The following is a 22,166-nucleotide window of genomic DNA, read 5'->3' as shown; positions in this document are numbered from 1 at the left end:
TTAAAAGCTTTCCCTCACTAATTATGGAGACTCAGGGTTTTAGCCTCCTGCTCAGAAAGGGACACCTAGTGGCTTCTGTCTGATTTAGCTGGATAGTAGGGAAAGTAGGTGGCAAACAGAAGAAAGCTAGAAGGCAGCCTGCAAAAAATTCAGAGGTAGGTAGGTGCCTTAAATCAATTTTATAGGGACCACGCTCAGCTGCAAAAACCAGGCCGGTAAACAAAAAGGTAAAACATATTTTGCTATCTTTGTTTTACATTTTTGTTTAGGACCAAGAAACAACAACAGATAGGGAGAGGAAGCAAGGTCTAGTGGTTAAAGTGAGTCAGATGATCTGGCCTTGATTCGCAGCCAATGATTTGATGTGTGACCTTGGGCAAATGATTGGACTACCCTCTGCCTAATTTACCCATGTGTAAATTGGGGATAATAATGCTTTGCTCACAGTGATGCCTAAGGCTAGATTAATTAAGGTTTATGAAGTGTTTTGAGATCCTTGTATAGAATAATGCAAAGTATTATTATGGTTTTAAAAGTGATGAATAGCATATATAAAAAGATTTAAAATAACTTCCCTTCTGAGCTTCTGGGAAAAGATTTTTTAAAATTAATCTGAAACTAAGGATACAGTCATTCTTGAAACACAGAACCCTAATAGCGAGGACAGAAGGAATTCTTGAAGGACACACATATTATAATTGATGAATATGCCTAGAGTAATATAAGGCCCACTGCAGATGCTCCATGTGCTAAATTCCTATTGGCTTTATGAACAAATAAAGGCTGCAGGAATTAACCCACAGGGTCATCAATAAATCGAATGTGCAACTTCCATTAACTAGTTAATGGGTCATATTTTATAACACCAGCAAATGCAACGGGGCTGTTACTATATGCAACTAACACTGAGGAGAATATTTTTCCAGAGTTTTAATATACCAAATTCATAACAGAGTCTGCAGGTCTTTGCTGAGTCTTTGCTTTTATCAGTACTTAACTTCATCTGCCATTGTGTAGTCTGTTCACATAGCATTATTAAGTTCCTCTGAAGTTCCTCAGCCTTCTCTGGACTTGATAAACCTAAATATCTGTGTGCCATCTGCAGATTTGGCCACCTCACTGCTCACCCTCCATTCCACATCATTAATAAGTTTATTAAACAACACTGGAACTAATGAGGCCTCCTGCTGTTGACTTCTAACCATGAACAAAAGTGCCCATTTATTACTACTGTTTCTTGATTTTCAGCCTCTTTTTGATCCATGACAATACTTTGCCTTTCACCCTACTACTTATTTAGTAGCTTCTTATGAAAGACCTTACCAACGGCCTTTTGAAAGTCTAAATAATTATATACACCAGTTCTCCTTTATCCACTATTTTACTGACATGTTCTGAGACTAATAGATTAATGAGACATGATTTTCTTCTGTAGAAGCCATGTCAGTTAGATCCTATCATATCATGATCTTCCAGGTGTTTTGTTTTTTTTAATCATCATTTCAGCCAGTTTACCAAGTACAGATGAAAGGCTTACTGGTCTGTAATGAGCCCTGGATCATCTTTGTTTCTTTTCCTCTTGCCAGTCTCCCCTTTCCATCTCCCAAGCAGCCGGTCCTCGGCATCTTTGCAAAGGACATGGAGGAAGGAAGACAATGTGAGGAGGAAGGTGCTGAGCTAGAGCTAATCTCTCAGTCACTGGGACCAGGAAGTGCCCTGCAACCTGACACATAAGAGGTTTCAGAATGGTAGAAGTCAAGGTTGAGATCAGTTGCTTCCTTTTCCTTGATTTCATCATTGGACTTAAGGCATACAAATTAGTCTTCAGTTTTTTCCTTTTAACCACTGATAATTTGTAAACCAAGACACCGGACGCCAGCAAATGTTCCAGGACCGTCCTGATCAATCTTTTTAAAGAGCCTCCTATAACTGAAGGTACTGTGCTAATTAGCCATGCAGCACCCTATAGAGGCAAATGAATACATGTAAACCTCACAGCTGGAAAGACATCCAACACCATATAATAAAAAGAAAAGGAGGACTTGTGGCACCTTAGAGACTAACCAATTTATTTGAGCATGAGCTTTCGTGAGCTACAGCTCACTTCATCAGATGCATACTGTGGAAATTGCAGAAGACATTATATACACAGACACCATGAAACAATACCTCCTCCCACCCCACTCTCCTGCTGGTAATAGCTTATCTAAAGTGATCATCAAGTTGGGCCATTTCCAGCACAAGTCCTCCTTTTCTTTTTGCGAATACAGACTAACACGGCTGTTACTCTGAAACCACCATATAATAGGAGTTCTTCAATGCCAAAAATGACACTCATTCTTTTCCAGCAAAGTATGCTATTAATTTTAACGGGGTTTTCATGGCAGATCCTGTTTGGGGGGCATGGTATTTTCTGTGTCCTTTTGCCCTATGCTGCCATTTTACGTGTATAAAAAGCTTCAGACTTGCAATCAGCTGCAAAGATGGTCAGCAGCAGTAGAGATCTCACCCAAGGGGACTCTACCCTGGGCTCAGGGATGTGTGAAGATCTCCAGTTGCAGGGCTCCAGATGATCAGGGACAATTGTAGGTAAGTCAGTGTTATGGCCAATGGACCCACGCACTACACAAATACATTGAGCTAAAACTTCCAGATGAGAGGGAGCAGCAGGACGTCATCAAGTGTGCCATCCTAATATAATAGCAGTCCCAAGCCCCCTTCTGCGTGTAGCAAAAAAAATTTGTGTGGTTTTACTCCATTCCCAGAATTTGGCCCCAAAAGTTTAATGAGATTCTTATAGAGCCAATAGGTCCACGCACAGATTTTTTTTGTTTTCTTTTGGTGGGTCTATTAGTGGGAAAAATTGGTCTCCCCAAATCATACAGGGCAACCCAACAATCAAAAGAACTACAGACAGCCTGAAACCCAATTGCAACACACACACTGAACAAAGAGAAGACAGAGTTAAGCCGACGTTGTGGGTGTTATTTTGTTTGTTAGATTATTTGTTTTGGGGTCTTTAAGTAGCATTTTAATTCTTTGACTTAGTGAGAACATTTAATATGGCTTGTTTGTGTTCTACAACACTGATGCTGCTGGGGGTTCTCTTCTGCTTTAAATACCAATATTATCTGTGCCTAGAGTATACACAGATAAGGCCTACCTACCGCAAGAGTATGAAAACAATCCAAATTAAATTTTAAAAATATGTATGCCTTACCTGAAAGGTCCTTCTAGAAAACGGTGCATGGGGAGTACGCTTGAAACAACATGAAGACAATGCTCACGGTCAGCATTCCAGGACACTTATTCAAATGGAGACTGGACCATAACATGGTTCTGTACCCATTATTTTTCAGATACATTTTGGCACTACGAAGTTAAAACTTTCTTACTTTAAAATATATCATGCATTAGATTATTAGTAACTATTTTAGCTGTTTAAGACAACTTTCCTTAGGGCTTGCCATTTTACTGTTATGAACTTTTGCCGGTGGAATGAAACCCAGGCTGATCATGGCACAGCTTATAAGGGGACAAATATTTTCATATTTATCTGCTAACACCACAGCACAGCTTTTCCCAAGAATTTCCTGCACATTATCAGTATTACAGTGTCATTTTTTAGGCAATCCATGTAGGATCAAGTTCCTGCCTATATTTGGGAAATTTTCCAAATAAACCTGGTTCAACGCTACCAGTATTAGCAGCATGGGACACCCTAGAGTGGATGGGCTGTCCACATTTTTAACACTGTTCATCAGATCGGCACTGATCAGGGTTATATAACGGGGTGTTGAAATCGTGGAAGTAGCAGCGTGTTCATGAGGCCAGCCACCATAAAGCCAATGGAGCAACTGTGATAGCAACAATTGGAAAGTTTTAGAAAGGCACAAATCCTGGTCTCTTGTACCAAGCCAGGAGATCTGGGTTCTGTTCCACAATTTGCTGTGTGACCTTGTGGGGAGACGAATGTATTCATGTTTATCAAGCGCTATAAGATCCTGCTATAGACGTGCAAAGTAGTCTTCCTAATGATAACAGCACTCTCTTTTTAGCAGTGGAACAGCACACATTCATTTCTCAGAAAAAGTGGTGGTGCGTAGTCTGCTTCATGAGTGACATGCACTAATGGAACCAATATCAAGGAATAATGTGCTCCCATTAGCACATGTAGCTGTGAAATAACATTTTTTTTTAAACACATTGGGCCTAATTCTCCTCTCATCTTCACTGATGCTACTCCATTACATTTAATGAAGTTACTCATCCTTTGTACCTCTGAAAGTCAGAGAAAACTCCTTCCTGAGTCGTGTCACCCAATGCCAGAAATTGCAATGGGGCAGGAAATTGGGTCATCACCATCTCCAATGGATAGCTTCCAAAATGGCGCTCTATAAATGTTTAGAAAAGGTAGTTGTGAATTAGTTCCATGTAAAGATGATTGATTTTACTATAAATTTTGATTGTGAATTGCTATTTGTTAAGTTTTATTGCAACACATCTTGTATATAGGGGAGGCCTATTTTCATCTCATTTATACTGGTGTAAATGAGGAGTATTTCCAAATAAATGAACGAAGCTGTACTATAATTATTAGTAGTACAGAGGAGTGTGTCACTGGGTACTCACTCACCACAGGTGGTGCCTCCTCCTGGCTGTTCTGGGGATTAGCTCTCTTCCATGTCCGACACCTGCCCATGAAGGATCTCCCCCATGTTGTCCTCTCTCTCACCCTGTGGTCCCTCTCACAACCGGAAGTGCAGCTTCCTCTTTGTGACTCAGCCCTCCAGATGGGTCACTGTGCGGTTTATTCTTCCAAGATATAGCGTCTCACTGGATTCACTGTCCATCTCCATCAGTGGCTGGTAGGGAATCCTGGGCCTGCCCACTACTCCAGGTTCCAGCCCAGGGACCCCATAACATGCAGCCAAGGTCTCCTCAGTCCCTGACCTTAGAATCATAGAATCATAGAATATCAGGGTTGGAAGGGACCCCAGAAGGTCATCTAGTCCAACCCCCTGCTTGAAGCAGGACCAATTCCCAGTTAAATCATCCCAGCCAGGGCTTTGTCAAGCCTGACCTTAAAAACCTCTAAGGAAGGAGATTCTACCACCTCCCTAGGTAACGCATTCCAGTGTTTCACCACCCTCTTAGTGAAAAAGTTTTTCCTAATATCCAATCTAAACCTCCCCCATTGCAACTTGAGACCATTACTCCTCGTTCTGTCATCTGCTACCATTGAGAACAGTCTAGAGCCATCCTCTTTGGAACCCCCTTTCAGGTAGTTGAAAGCAGCTATCAAATCCCCCCTCATTCTTCTCTTCTGCAGACTAAACAATCCCAGCTCCCTCAGCCTCTCTTCATAAGTCATGTGCTCTAGACCCCTAATCATTTTTGTTGCCCTTCGCTGGACTCTCTCCAATTTATCCACATCCTTCTTGTAGTGTGGGGCCCAAAACTGGACACAGTACTCCAGATGAGGCCTCACCAGTGTCGAATAGAGGGGAACGATCACGTCCCTCGATCTGCTCGCTATGCCCCTACTTATACATCCCAAAATGCCATTGGCCTTCTTGGCAACAAGGGCACACTGTTGACTCATATCCAGCTTCTCATCCACTGTCACCCCTAGGTCCTTTTCCGCAGAACTGCTGCCTAGCCATTCGGTCCCTAGTCTGTAGCGGTGCATTGGATTCTTCCATCCTAAGTGCAGGACCCTGCACTTATCCTTACTGAACCTCATCAGATTTCTTTTGGCCCAATCCTCCAATTTGTCTAGGTCCTTCTGTATCCTATCCCTCCCCTCCAGCGTATCTACCACTCCTCCCAGTTTAGTATCATCTGCAAATTTGCTGAGAGTGCAATCCACACCATCCTCCAGATCATTTATGAAGATATTGAACAAAACCGGCCCCAGGACCGACCCCTGGGGCACTCCACTTGACACCGGCTGCCAACTAGACATGGAGCCATTGATCACTACCCGTTGAGCCCGACAATCTAGCCAGCTTTCTACCCACCTTATAGTGCATTCATCCAGCCCATACTTCCTTAACTTGCTGACAAGAATACTGTGGGAGACCGTGTCAAAAGCTTTGCTAAAGTCAAGAAACAATACATCCACTGCTTTCCCTTCATCCACAGAACCAGTAATCTCATCATAAAAGGCGATTAGATTAGTCAGGCATGACCTTCCCTTGGTGAATCCATGCTGACTGTTCCTGATCACTTTCCTCTCATGTAAGTGCTTCAGGATTGATTCTTTGAGGACCTGCTCCATGATTTTTCCAGGGACTGAGGTGAGGCTGACTGGCCTGTAGTTCCCAGGATCCTCCTTCTTCCCTTTTTTAAAGATTGGCACTACATTAGCCTTTTTCCAGTCATCCGGGACTTCCCCCGTTCGCCACGAGTTTTCAAAGATAATGGCCAAGGGCTCTGCAATCACAGCCGCCAATTCCTTCAGCACTCTCGGATGTAACTCGACCTTGCTGCTCTCTTCCTGGGCTGCTTCCTACCCATCTCTCACAGGCTCTCTTTTCCACCCTTCTCTCTTTCGGGTATGCCCTTCCCTCAGGGCCAGGCTCCTTTTATTTCCCTGGATTCATCCCCTTCCCTTTCTAATGCACTAAGGATAGCTACAGACTTCCTCACTGCAGCCATTTCTCTTGCCAGCTTCCTGGCTTTATACAAGCCCAGGACATACCTGCTCAGCTGGGCCCTATCTTCCAGTCAGAGATTGTTTCTCCAGCCTAATCCCCTCATGTATGGCCCATCACACTAAGCAGCCCTTTCCCCAGCCCCTCCAGGACCGGTGTGGGGTGAACACTGGATCACAAAGTGCCTGTTGTGCTAGATGCTGTGAAAACACATAGCGAGAGACAGTGCCTGCCCCTCCCTGTGCTAAGACCTTATCCTCTAAACACACAAGATAGACAAAGGGTGGAAGGGGAAACAGAGGCACAGAGAGATGAAGTGAGGTCACACAGCAGCTTGGTGGCAGAGCCTGGAGTAGAACCAATGGCTGTAAGGCCAGCATCAGGCTTTTGTAATAACAACATGATGAGATCACCACCTTCGGTTATTTTCAGCAGAACACTTTTACGCTCCCACACTGATCAAACACTCATGTAGAATCTGTGTCGGTCATACCAGCCATGATTCTGCTCACATACACATCACACCAGCATTAGTCCAGTGATTGTATGGAGTCACTCCTGACTGACAACAGTATCAGAAGAGTATCAGGCCCACAGGGAAAATCCACATTGTCTAATAAGCTGCAAATAATGAGAGAACATTGTATGAAACTGAATTCTTGCTGATTATATGTTTAATTACCAGTTGTGATTATTTTATATTGACATTTCTGTGCAGTACATATCTAGTTTTAATCTTCCACAGAAAATGTAGAGGAAAACACACACACACACACACATCATTTTCCTCAAAGCTTTGCATGGGAAATTTAGACTTTTTAGCAAAAATTAAAAAGGCAAAATATTTCTGTTTTGGAAATGCCACTGCAGTGCCTCCTGGAAGTTAAGCATCAGAGGGGTCGCCATGTTAGTCTGGATCTGTAAAAGTGGATGGGCTGTCCACATTTTTAACACTGTTCATCAGATCTTTTTAAGCTCTTCTATTTCTTTGACACTGGTAACTGCCTTCCAATGTGGCACAAAATCCCCACTAGAAAATAAACATCAGATTAACGAGCTTTCCTTATTTAATTCACCAAATCGGCACAATAAGCTCATGTTTGAACAAAAAATAAAGAGGGAACTTGCTGCTGTGCCAGAACAGCAGCACAATCAATTTTAATTAGCATTGCTCATTGTGGGAAATGATAAGGTATCAGTCATAGTAATTGGTGGTGTTGACAATTAGTCAAAGTCATTAACATCTCAAGACCTAGGACAAAAAAAGGCTTGCTGAATTTTAAAGATTTGGATAGGGAAAAGCTTACTATGAAATTCCTTAATTTTTGCATAGCCTGAACACATTGCTTGGATTTCTGATCCGTTAGTTTTTCCCCAGAACACAAGAGCTGTAACACAACATATCCAAACATGACAAGCACTTGATCAATGGGGCTTTCCATTTCAATTTGCTGTAAGCCAGGTGGCTTTTAACACATTGCCCTTCCATCTCCTCATGTAGCTTAACTGCTGAACATGGCTATGTCCCCACTTATAGATCATTCCTTTGGTCTCCATTCACCCTATGCGAGATTCACTTTCCAAACCAAGCCAGATCTGGTTAGTCATTTGCAGGACTGAGTGGATCAGAAATTGCTCCCAGCTGATAGAAATGCCTTCAGTAAATAAACTGGAACAATTCCACATCCAATATTCTCCCATGCTGGAAAATAAGCTTTTTATGTGCATAGACCTAGAGGTGGAAGTTATCCATACAGCTAAATAAATATAAGCAACTGCTGCTTTCAGGTAGTTCCAGGACCACATCTCTTCAGGGTCAACATTAGCAATTGCTTAGGTTTATTAGAAGCTCAGATGTCATTCAAAGCTCATGATAACTGATCAACAAATAAAACCGTGCTAAACAAAAATATTTAGGTCTATATACTGGTCTCATTTATACTCCTCCTAACCCACTGGCCTCTGCCTATATGGGCTTGTCTTCTCTGAAATAGATAGTATACTCGAGCTGGCCTTGCTTGAGTGAGAGTGACCACACTGCAAAGCTACATTCAAACCTCACAGAGTGACTGGATTAACAGCTAGGTCCAAAGTCAGCAGCCCTGGAGCTTCAACCTTTAGCCCATCACAACCCAGCTAGTTGGAGCTTAAAACCCCATTTAACTTGAGCTAGAGATTTGTGTGGGGGTCGGGTGAGGAGCAAAACTCAAGTTATAGCTCGAGCTAATACTGCAGTGAAGACACGCTCTCTAAATTCACTATGTAACTACCTGCAGAAACAGAACTTGCATTTGAAATGATGGCCCATGGTTCTGTTATGCAACAGAATAAAGCAGAGAGAGACAACTTGTATTGCTAGCCCTTGTGATGCTTGCCAGAGGTACACAGGCTTGCAAGGCACGTCACCACAACCTGTCCTTAGCATGAAGCAGTCTGCTGTGGATCAACTCCCTGACACCACCAGCCTCTGGCAACACAAGCACTGACTTCCGGACCCCCACAAGCCTCGCTCCTCCTGCACAGGTTAGAGACACGCCATCCTCTGAGCCCTCCGAATGTACCCTGTAGCATCCAGCCCCTTATCCACTGAACGCTCACAGAATCATCCCAAATGAACAGCACACACCAACTTGTAAAGTTCAGCTGAGGACCACCACTTTGCTTAACACTACAGCACTTAGGTATATCTATAATGAAAACACTGATAAGTTTCTTATCAAAGAACAGAGATTCAAATGACAGCGAGTAAGAATATTGGAAACAAATGGTTACATACAAACCAAAATCTTGACACGCTTTCCACAGTCTAAACTTAACAAGTAATGTCCTGTCTAAAAAAGTTTCTCACCCAAAGTTGTCTCCAGGGTTTTCAACCAAGCCTGGCTAAGACCCGTTTTTCATGAGGCAAACTCGCTGTCGGTTTACTTCCTCAGAGAAGGGTGATGGAGTGTCTTCTTAGCCCCCAAATATGGTACAGCAAATCTTTGATATGCATTTCCAGATAGGGTCCCCCACCCGCCTCTGTTTTTCTCTTCCCGTTAGTTTCTTTCTTTAAAGTTCTCACAATACTTCATTTGTATTTGGTTCAGACTGGTGAGCAGCGACCAATTATGAACCACACAATGCTTACTTTACATTTAAATAGCCAGAAAAATATACATTTCTTGTGTGTCAGAAAGCCTGTTTTTCACCTTTGCCGGTGACCAGTACCTAGACACAGACCTTAAGAACATATTTTAAACATATATACACATAACTCCTTAACATAGTATATGCACATGCATTTTACAAGGATATTGGTAAGAACATAAGAGCAGCCATACTGGGTCAGACCAAAGGTCCATCTAGCCCAGTATCCTGTCTTCCGACAGTAGCCAATGTCAGTTGCCCCAGATAGAATGAACAGAACAGGTCATCATCAAGTGATTCATCCCGTCGCCCATTTCCAGCTTCTGGCAAACAGAGGCTAGGGACACCATCCCTGTCCAGATAATGACCAGAGCGACACAGGCTTTTCTTAGAGACCTCACATGACATGCTTTTGGTGAGCTGCAATGCTAATACCAGACTCAGGAGATTCCAGTAACCTCTATGCACTCCCCCCCATGCCCCCTGCCAGTTGGCACAAAGAGGTTCCTGGGTCACAGCACTTAATTCAGAAGAGAATTGGACGATTTTACATGTCAGTGGTCAAGTAAAGCCATAAGATTTTTGTACAGATAAAAACAGCAAAAAGGTGGATGGCTTCTATTATCCACATTTTTCAGATGGGAACAAGTAAGACACACAGGAAGTGAGTGTCTGAGTCCAGGAGTTTCTTGTCTACTAAAATGAAATATTACTGTAATATCCCTGATCTGTGAAGGACTTTGATCCACTGATGGGTGGTGGTGCACTTAATGCCTTTGTCCTACAACACCTCATGATGACATGCTTTCGGATTAGATTAAGCAACCTGTAATGTATACTGACAAAGGTTCTGCTAAATTAAGGGACTTTCTGATCACTCACTCTAAATGGCTGAGAATTTTTAGGTGCCACATGAATTTGTTAATGTTTGTTTTCCAAAAAACCCTCAGTTACATTTCAATTTATTCCCCCTCACCTCCACCTTCCCCTTCATTTACTGCAAATTTTGATGCATAACAAAATGACAAACACTTTTCCGGTGCTGCCATGTTTCAAAAATAGCTCAGCCGCCTTGCATAACATGTGACTCATTTATTCTTTTACCCAGTTTAATATATTGCTACAATCCAAATCAGGCAAAAATGACAAGATATTTTCTTCTGACATAGATACTTGCTACCAAGACATGGACATTTTTTTCCTCCAGTTTATGACACCTGCCAATCACCATCACTAAGCACATATAATTATGTTGTTATAAAGACAGTGTAAATCTCTCTAATGACACAATGGGAGAAAGCCTGCTTGCCTGCCTCCCTCACCAAGGAGCACTATTGCCAGAAGTGCCAAAGTACAAGACTCCCCAGCAAAACAATTTAGATTAAAAGCAAAGAAACTCTGACTTACATTCCCACCTCAAGACACCCCCTCAGGCAAAAACCTGAATAAGAAGAGAGGCCTTGCAACTGTGCTCCTAAAGATAAACACTATTTTCAAGGTCAATTTCCTATGACATTCAGTGCTCATCATTTTCTGCCCAGCTTCATAGATTATCATTTGAAATGGATTTATACCTTCCCTTTATTACTTTGCACTTCATTTAAAAGTGTGGGTTTGGATTTGTTTCTCTGCTTCATACACACAAGCTGTAACAAGACCACAAGGCTCAGCTGGGTTTCAATTGACTAAAATGACTATTCAGTAACGCAGCATGTTATAAACGCCAAAGCAAATCAAGAGGAGTCAGGCACACCATTTCTTCCCCACTGTTAGTGATATTGTTTTAGACGCGATATCTTGTCTTTTTTTACGTTGTGGAGCTTTGATTTTCAAGAAAATGTTTTAATAGCCTCTAATAGAAAACAAAAAGTTGTATTTAGCACTTTTCCAAGATTTGAAATTCCTCTTGCAGACTGGCAGCACGCTCACTTTAGATAAGATTAAAGCTGACAGAGATGAAACTGTGCTGGCCCACATCCTTGGGCTTGCTCCAGGGCCTCTAATCTGCATTTCATCACGATGTGAGCACATGTTCCCATTATTGGTACACTCATATGCATCACTCTGAATGTTAATCACACGCTAACCCAATTTCCTCAACGAATTTATTACTTACTGTTCATTAAAGTTCATGAAACCTAATGTGAGCCCGAAATAAGCAGAACAACCTTAACAAGTAGTTCTTAGCTACAGAGAAACTCAGACTCGGTAATATAAGCCCCAGGGTCTAACACTTAAAATGTATATATCAAACTCTTTCATATATTCCTTGTGTGCACATACGTGTGTGTGTATGTGGGCGGGGCGGAGCAGGGCTGCGGGTTGAAAGACTATAATAGTATTACAGTTGGCATTCTTGATAGGGTCCTGATTAGCCAATCAAAAGTCCTTGCTTTAACTTTTAGCTTCAGTGAATTGACAGGGAGCATACTGAAGGGTGAAGCCAGAAAGGATGTTTTGTCCTGCTTTTCCTCAGGAATTATTTATTCCCAGTGGCTCTGATCCTTCCACCACATGCTTAACATTAAACGCGTAACTAGTCCCACGGATTTCAATGAGACTGCTATCACGCTTAGGAGTTAAGCACAGGCATAAGCTTGGGGACTGTGTCTTCTGAATAAGAATCATAGACTATCAGGGTTGGAAGGAACCTCAGGAGGTCATCTAGTCCAACCCCCTCCTCAAAGCAGGAGCAATCCCCAATTTTTGCCCCAGATCCCTAAATGGCCCCCTCAAGGATTGAACTCACGACCCTGGGTTTAGCAAGCCAAATGCTCAAACCACTGAGCTATCCTTCCCCCCAAAGGAGACAATACAAAACAGAACTAATGAAATGGGAGTTTTTTAGAGAGCATCAAACTTGAATAGATTTATTCTATGGTATTTTAGATCACTTTAGCCATGTTCTCATATCTTCTGTGACCAAATACATATGCTCAGCAATCACTCAAGTGGAACAGAGTTTCTGGAAAGATGTGATGCAGGAAAATCGGCCTAATAAATGGGAACCCACCTGTCTTCATTACTAGAAATGTGCCTGCTGCACAATCTCAATAAATGACAAAGGTAAACATAACAGCAGCATCTGTGCGGTATCCATGGCAAGTCTGACTGATAAGAACATACACTGGAAAGTACATACTTTTTGATGCAACAATCGCCACTGAAGGTGTCCTAAGTCTCTTGACACACCACCATTGGAAAGCTACATGGAACAACATTACATTTCAAGGGAAACACTAGCACAAAAATGGGCTTGGAAAGAGCATTTCAGGCAGGGAAAACTGTGACTGACAAATTTTCTGTGCCTAAGAGATTTCACAGGATGCAAGGTATTCAGGCGGGCACTTAAGTGCATGCTTAACTTTAAATGCTTGAGTAGCTCCACTGGAGTCAACGGCACTACTTACATGCTTAAAATTAAGTGCATGCTTAAATGTACTGCTGAATCGGATCTCAAAGCAGTTGCATTTGATTCTCTCTCTTTGGAAGGAGGCAATGAAATGTATTCTAATCAACAGTTACAATAATCATTGGTGTCTACATCACTAATGAACTCTGTGCATTTTAAATCATCTGAATTTCTTACAACAATCCCTCAAAATCATGTGAGCACACCTCTACAACCATGTTGAGTCCCCAGTGTAAAGGGCTAAAACACTCCAAAAGATTTTATGATTGAAATATTCAATCAGATAATACTAGTGCCAGGATAATGAAGCCTTTGGAGGATTTGTTTCATCAAGGGTAAAATAATTTTCAAAGAAGCAAACGTCTCTGGGGGAAAAAAATACACCGACTTCTTGCCAAAGAGGATTATTTCTACAAACCAGAAAACGACACCTGTTGGCAGTTTAATGCTAATGTGAAGACTGCTTCTAGGCTAAAAATTATGCATCAAGAGAAATATAAATATAATTTTTGTTCACAGCTGTGTAAACGAAAACACATCTGTTAAGAAAAGGAGTTACAGATGTCTATTATCCATTATTCAAAATTTCCACAGCTACTGAATTAATCTCTGTTGAAATTAGAAATTTACTATTTTTTTTAATTAAGTCAATTTGCATTTTGTGGCTAATTAAATAATACAAAACCATAGAGAGGAAGGATGGTTTTGTGATTAAGGTGCTGGACTAGGACTCAAGAGATCATGACTCAATTCTTGATGCTGCCACAGGTTTCCTAAGTGATCCTGGAGTTACTCCCTCTGGGCCTCAGCTCTTCATTTGTAAAAAGGGGCTAGTAATACCTCCACTTAGGGTGACCAGATAGCAAGTGTGAAAAATCGGGACGGGGGTGGGGGGTAATAGAAGCCCATATAAAAAAAAGCCCCAAATATTGGGACTGTCCCTATAAAATCGGGACATCTGGTCACCCTACCTCCACTCTCCCACTCTGTCTTATCTATTAGACTTTATACTCTTCAGGGAAGGGACTCTCTCTTACTATGTGAGCACACAGTTCTTACCACAATGGGGCATCAATCTGAGCTGGAGTTCGTTGGTACTGTTCTAATATAAATTAATGACAACCACCTCTACCCATGACCGTTAGCATATAACATTAGTACAACATATTGGTGGAGCATATCGCCATCATTTTGTGTGGCACGGGGTACTATGCAAGGAGTGTAAAATAGTGATTAGACTAAACATCTGGGATTCAGGACTTCTGGCTGGGATGATTGAACCTTGGCAGCTCTTTGTGAAAAGAAGAAGAGACGCAGAGAAAGAGTCTCTATCGTGCGTAATATCTGTCTCTCAGGGAACGAAGAAAATCTTTCGATTAATATGATTCAAATCTAAAGGGGACTTTTCCTCCTGAAAAGTACTCTGTTTGCAAGGCAAATCCCAAATCTTAAGTCTTAGAGTCAGCACAGAGTTACTGTATTGTACGCCAACATTGCCCATGGTACATAGTCCCTTGGTATTTTGAATTCAGTACAAGACATGGTTAGACACAACAGGCTCTGCTTTTGGCCTAGTTTCTTCCTTTTCCTATGTTGTTCTATAAAGCGTGGTATTATAGAACATTGTATTTTCACAATCAGGGGAGAAATTCTGATTCCATTTAAGTTAAGTGAGTTTTGCTACTTGAATTCAGTGGCCAGGATTTCACCCCAGATCTTTATTGTTGGGACTGTAGAATGTGTGAGATTTACATATGAATGATCAGAAAGTAGGGTTTATTTATCTTGGAAAGGAAAATGCGTAGCGGGAACTTAAAGGGATTATTTTTGAGTACAGTAAAAACTGAGTAGTACCTCCCCTCCCCTTTTATTGTCACATCAGAGTGCAAAAACGTGACTTGAAAGGAATGGAAGGGACAATTAACACACAAAGAAAATACTTCTTCACATAGTATGTAGCCTAGACACCATCATGATGGGTTTCTAGATATCAAGGTGACGATCACCTTAGAAATCCATGGAGAGATACACACACTTCACAGAATGTGTGGATTTTACTGGGATTTTCAAGAGGCCTTGATAACTTTTATAACCCATAAGAATATTTATAACTATACATAGTTTATAGGAGTAATAAAGTGTTTTAGGACATAAGCAGGAATAAAGAAGCAATTTAGCATCCCTCCATTTACAGGACTGTACAATTGCCAGATACATCATAGGAGATTTTTACCTTCCTCTGAAGCACCAGGAGCTGCCCATTGTCAAAGGCAAGTTTACAGGACTTGATGGGTCAATGATTTCTTACAGTCTGGCAAAACCTATGTTCTGCTTCTCTGTTAATTATCCTTCAAACAAATTACCTACAGGGATATTTTCTCTGTTCGATGTTTTAACGTTCATTAAGAGCTCTTATGGCCTCTGTGTCTCTATATGTATTTATTCAGAAGTGTACTACATGAATTCACTTGGTCACATTTTCAAAAAGTTGCAGTATATTTTTATTACCTGTTTTACATTAGACAAGCATGAAATGTAATGGTTACTGTTGGATACAACAACACAATTTTACTATAGTAATTAGTCAATGCTTGTACAGTGATTTGAATCTGTAAACCACTATAAGTGCTCAGTATTATTTGGTACATCCTGTATAAAATGTTCTAACCTTCTGAATGCAACTCACAAAATGAGTTGTTATTCTGTGTGCAAGATGAATTGTGTTAACCACGTTTTCATCATAGAATCATAGGACTCAAGAGGCCATCTAGTCTAGTCCCCTGCACTCATGGCAGGACTAAGTATTATCTAGACCGTTCCTGACAGGTGTTTGTCTAACTGCTCTTAAATACCTCCAATGATGGAGATTCCACAACGTCCCTAGGCAATTTATTCCAGTGCTTAACCACCCTGAGAGTTAGGAAGTTTTTCCTAATGTCCAACCTAAACTGCCCTTGCTGCAATTTAAGCCCATTGCTTCTTATCCTATCCTCAGAAGCTAAGGAGACTAATTCTTCTCCCTCCTCCTTGTAATAACCTTTTATGTACTTGAAAACCGTTATGTCCCCTCTCAGTCTTTTCTGTTCCAGACTAAACAAATCCAATTTTTTCAATCTTCCCTCATAGGTCATGTTTTCTAGACCTTTAATCATTTTTGTTGCTCTTCTCTGGACTCTCTCCAATTTGTCCACATCCTTCCCGAAATGTGGCACCCAGAACTGGACACAATACTCCAGTTGAGGCCTAATCAGCGTGGAGTAGAGTGGAAGAATTACTTCTCGTGTCTTGCTTACAACACTCCTGCTAATACATCCCAGAATGATGTTTGCTTTTTTTGCAACAGTGTTACACCATTGACTCATATTTAGCTTGTGGTCCACAATGACCCCAGATCCCTTTCTGCAGTACTCCTTCCTAGGCAGTCATTTCCCGTTTTATATGTGTGCAACTGATTGTTCCCTCCTAAACGGAGTACTTTGCATTTGTCCTTATTGCATTTCGTCCTATTTACTTCCAATCATTTCTCCAGTTTGTCCAGATCATTTGAATTTTAATCCTACCCTGCAAAGAACTTGCAACCACTCCTATCTTGGTATCATCCGCAAACTTTATAAGTGTACTCTCTCTAACATTATCTAAATCGTTGATGAAAATGTTGAACAGAACCAGACCCAAAACTGATCCCTGAGGACCCCACTCATTATGCTCTTCCAGCATGACTGTGAACCAGTGATAACTACTCTCTGGGAATGGTTTTCCAAGCAGTTTTGCACCCACCTTATAGTAGCTCCATCTAGGTTGCATTTCCCTAGTTTGTTTATGAGAAGGTTGTGTGAGACAGTATTGAAAGCTTTACTAAAGTCAAGATGTACCACATCTACCGCTTCCCCCCACCCATCCATAAGGCTTGTTACCCTGTCAAAGAAAGCTATCAGGTTGGTTTGACACGATTTGTTCTTGACAAATCCATGCTGACTGTCACTTATCACCTTATTATCTTCTAGATGTTTGCAAATTGAGTGCTTAAACATTTGCTCCATTATCTTTCCGGGTACAGAAGTTAAACTGACTGGTCTGTAATTCCCCAGGTTGTCCTTATTTCCCTTTTTATAGATTGGCACTATATTTGCCCTTTTCCAGTCTTCTGAAATCTCTCCCGTCTCTCATGACTTTTCAAAGATAGTCGCTAATGGCTCAGATATCTCCTCAGTCACTTCCTTGAGTATTCTAGGATGCATTTCATCAGGCCCTGGTGACTTGAAGACATCTAACTTGTCTAAGTAATTTTTAACTTGTTTTTTTCCTATTTTAACCTCTGATCCTACCTCATTTTCACTGGCATTCACTATATTAGACATCCAATCACCACCAACCTTCTTGGTGAAAACCGAAACAAAGAAGTCATTAAGAACCTCTGCTATTTCCACATTTTCTGTTATTATTCCCCGCTCCTTCCATCGAGTAACGGGACTACCCTGGCCTTGGTCTTCCTTTTGCTTCTAATGTACTTGTAGAATGTTTTCTTGTTACCCTTTATGTCTCTAGGTAATTTGATCTTGTTTTGTGCCTTGGCCTTTCTAATTTTGTCCCTACTTACTTGTATTTGTTGATATTCATTTTCATCATTATGGAACCTTTACACTGGCACAGCATTGGTTTAACTTCTATAACAACTATTAGTTTCAGGAAATTGTCTGGAATCTGAAGCCCTGGGAAGGACTAATAAATGGACAGCAAAATAAACACGGGCTAAAGCAGAATAAGCCATTTGTTGGACACCCTTTTGTTAGGCAGTCATTTTTCTGTTCAGAAAAGCTTCTCTCAAACCAAAAACATGAAATGGGGTGGGGGAGGGAGGAGTAAAGTATGACTAAGATGGAAGAAATATAGGAATAGAAAAAAAAACGTGGGAATATTATAATAAATCAAAATCTGAGTCATTTTATCTTAGAGTGAACACATTAAAGACTGTAATGTTGGCAAGCAGAGTGAGAGGAGAGTTAAATGAAACCCTCAGCTCTGGATCCAGACTTTCTGTCTCAGCTCTGCTTTATATATATGGTCTGGTAATATCTGTAGAAAGACTACATGACACAGGTAAAACTGTGTGTGATCAAAGCAACCTGCTAAGAGGAAATGTGTTTGCCTTTGCATCCACCAAGATCTCAAGGGAGAACTACCAAAAGGAACTCCTAAAACTAGAGTCTTGGAAGGTGCAGGAGGATTGTTGGAATCATTTTTGAAACTTGTTTCCTTAAAACTTGGATCTTGCCACCCAGTGAGGCAATGAAACAACAGTAAGCGCCATACACTCTTTTGCTCCACTCTAGACTCAAATGGCGGATGATAACATGCCCCAGGTCTTTACAAAGTTCAGGCTGGAGGTAAGCACATCCAGGACTGTACACTCAAAGGCTACACCTACACTAGGAGCTAGGGGTGTGACTCCCAGCTCACACAGACACACATGCTAGCTCTCATTGGTCTAGCATGTGACAAATACTAGTGTAGCCCCTAGGGTTGCCATCTGTCCAGGTTTTCCCAGCATCATCACTTTTCTGAGGTAGCTGTTCTGGGAAATCTGTAACAGTGGTCAGCACACACTGCCAGCAGTCCAGTTTCAGGGGCTCAGGATCATCCCAGAAGTCCTGGGTTTTTTTGTACCACAAGGGAGGCAACCCTAGTAGCCATGGTAGCATGGGCAGCAGTGGCACAGGCTAGCCATGCGATAGCTCACGCTGCCATGAATGCTACAGCAGCTGCACAACTATGTATGCTTTGTGTGCCAGCCCGCTGAGAAACAGTGTGAGTATGTCTACAGGAGCTGGGAATCACTCGCACAGCTCCAAGACATACCCAAAATGACAGAAGGAACAGGAAGATCTAAAAAGATGTATGTGTATAATACAATACAGAATTGAGGAGTGCATGTGTGTGACAAAACTAATTCTATAGGTAAGTCAGTCAATAAAACTAGGATTGCAACATAGAGGAATTGCTGGTAAAATCCAGCATTTGAAAATGGAAATCATTTATTTTATGGAAACCATCCAAAATAGGAACACAACCACAGCTGGGTTCTCGCTGATATTATACTGATGACCAATGGCTCTGGGTAGCCTATATGCAAAAGTCTGGTGTCTGTGGAGGCTCCCCTCATCCCAAGCCACTTGAAGGAAGACAAGTGAGGAACAGGACAGCCAGAATGGGGAAGAGTCCTGAAAGGTTCTGTAAACTGTGGAGTGAAAGCTATGAAGGTGGCATCTGGGGAATTTGAAAGAATGACTGTGATAAACATAACTGTCCAAAACACTGTGTGACAGAATTCAAATCCTGCTCTCTGCTTCTCTTTGGAAAAGAATCTCCATTGTTATGATCACTGTGGTGTTTAAGTTATTCACTCAGAAGGAGCCAGCCCTGGCTTTTTCATATTGATAACACACCCCTAGAGAAAAACACAGTTGACTGTAGGCCCTTTCTTGAAAGGTCACACAAGCTCCATTGAGAGATGCTAACAAGATGTTGTTCAAATAGAATCAAGAGAAGGACACAGTTTACAGAGGATGGAAAGGATTTCTTTTTATGATCACAGGGAATGTACAGATCATCGTACACAATCTCTTATGTGGCTTCACTCCAGTCCCTAAGGGGCACTTTCTACATCCAAACAATCCCCTCTGTGTAGCTCAATACAAATGGGTCTCTCTTTGCCCAGGAGAGGTTGAAACTGGAACAGCAGCAATGTTGCAGGGTAGGACTGAGGTGAATTGGCTGAGCTCCATGGGAAAGCTTACATATTAGTTGTTCCCACCATACCTGGCTCTGGCTATCACTTATTTATGTATAGTACAGTAGTTTGCAAAGGACTCAGTCATGACTGGGACTCCTTTGTGTTCCATAACACATAGAATAAAAATGTTCTTACCTCAAGGAACTTACAGTCTAAATTGGGGTGGGCAACCGGCAGCCTGGGCACCACATCTGCCTCACAAGATCATTTTATTTGACCTGCCCATTCGTGGCTGGTGAAAATATTCTTGAGGGACTGTAGCCATAGGTAGGCCTGGATGGGCCATGGCCCAACTGATTAATACTCAGGCCTATCTACATCTTATCACCAGGTACAGTGTTTCAAGTGACAGAAATTATGGGGGGTTCAGAGTGGAACAGAACCTGGGCATGGAAACAGGAGTCCATGCTCCAGCTGGCAACACCATTAACCCAACCACCTCTCCATCCCTCACATGGGAGGGTCTCCGCACCATGCTACCCTGCTCTGGTTAATGCCTTCCCATTGGCTCTGCCATTGCCAGTCTGATTGTGGCCAGCTCCCCTCCCTCTCCAGCCCTTGGGAGAATCAGGGCACAGTTCTGACAATGGGGAGGTATTAGCCGGAGCTGGGGATGGAGTCGCAGCCTGTGCTGACGGGGAAGCAGAGTTGAGCTGAGAGAGATGAGGCAGCAACCACTTTACTAAGACAGTGAGCTGGCTCAATCTTAAATGTTCTCCCTCTGTATGGCCTGCAAAAGAGTTTTAGTGGATTTTGTGGCCTTCTATCACTTAAAGTTGCTAATTCCTGAAGCAGAGACAAGATATAACAGGTGGATGCAGATCACAAATGTGGCAGAGGGAAGGTGGAAGACAAGGGTACATAAGGTTGCAGAAGTAAAGGAACATAAGATAGCTCGTATACTTAGCTAAGCATGCAGTTGGGAGGTTTTCATGGTGGATTGTTGTTTTCAACTAAAAAAAAAGACAGATGGACAAGAGATACTAATGAATCACTAACAGGCCACAGGTCTAGCCATTAACCCTCAGCAGCTTACCCTGGACATCATGGCAGACTGTAGCCCAGTGGGCTAGTTTGTTTTCATTATATTCTGCTTTGCATTATATTCAGCAGTAATGCAAGAAACCTACCGATCTGTATCCTGTAAGATATTAGCTTCAGCAAGTTAGCGTAAGGTTTGAGACCTATGATTGTTGAACAGATAAACGGCCCAACGGAAAAAACCCAAGTATTTGGGGAGCTGAAAATAGAGTTTAAGTGGAAGTTCTGACCACAGGTAAATAATTCAACCACAGAAGTGTCCTGGCAACGAACTGATGTGGATAACAGGTATATGAGATACATTTAAAGCTAGCCTGCTTGCTTGCCTATATATATATTTTCCTTATAAGTTTCTTATAGGTTTGATTATTTGTTTTATTATAATAGGTTTATATTAGGATATATTTTGGCTGTAACACAAGGGACCTGCAGGTCCAACATTAGAGAGGTGAGGAAATACAAATAAGGAGAAGGGAAAAATCCCGTACTGAATATGAGTACGGTAGGAGAGAGAGATGTAGTCCTTGGGAGGTGCCAGAATGATGGCCACTGGAGATGATGGGGAAGGTGATGGTGACGAGGAAGATGATGGCTAACATTTCAGGTTGTTCTACAAGGATGGTGTGAGTATATGGATGTGTAGATGTACATTCTGTAGTTCCTCTATCTATCTTACTAAGTTGGGGTGTTTGTGACTGTGCTAAATGTATTAATAAACTATATTTGTAAATATAAAAGAGTTCCTATATTGTGAGTGTTGCAACTGTGCACATCAGGGTTCCCAACTATATAATAATTTAAATACTGGACCTGATCTTGGAGCAAGAACCGGTCAACCCTCGAGGTGACAAATGGGGATTCTTGAGTAATAAATATAATTAATACATAATCTAAGATCAGGCTACACAGAGGTGGATCTTAAGGAAGGATTTGAAGGTGGACAGAATAGTGGCTATACAAAATGATTTGGGGAGCACAAGGAGCTGTGAGGGGGAAGGTGCTTTTGGGAGAAGTGGCTGAGTCTGGGCGGCTGCCATCATTGCAGAAGTAAAATGGGTACATCGTCACAGTGGGTTAAATCTGGACAAGTGGAGGGATTTCAATTACAAAGGGCCTACAAGCTAAGGACCAGAAG

General features: G+C 41.8%; 1 protein-coding gene across 9 annotated transcripts in view; it reads right to left on the bottom strand.

Moving 5' to 3' along the window:
* The window catches only part of DAB1 (DAB adaptor protein 1), a 665,352-nt gene that overhangs the window by 367,321 nt on the left and 275,865 nt on the right, over window positions 1-22,166 (bottom strand). Inside the window, exon 1 of one of the 9 annotated variants that reach the window (XM_074961658.1) lies at window positions 4,280-4,326. The exons of the other annotated variants lie outside the window; for them this stretch is intronic. The gene's annotated coding sequence lies outside the window, so the exon portion shown is untranslated. Of the gene's footprint in view, window positions 1-4,279; window positions 4,327-22,166 lie in introns of those variants that run through there. 9 annotated transcript variants of the gene reach the window in all.

This window comes from Natator depressus, chromosome 8 (genome assembly GCF_965152275.1).
Source record: "Natator depressus isolate rNatDep1 chromosome 8, rNatDep2.hap1, whole genome shotgun sequence".
Lineage (NCBI taxonomy): Eukaryota > Metazoa > Chordata > Testudines > Cheloniidae > Natator > Natator depressus.
The sequence above is the reverse complement of the archived record's forward strand: the minus strand, read 5'-3'. Positions and strand labels throughout refer to the sequence as shown.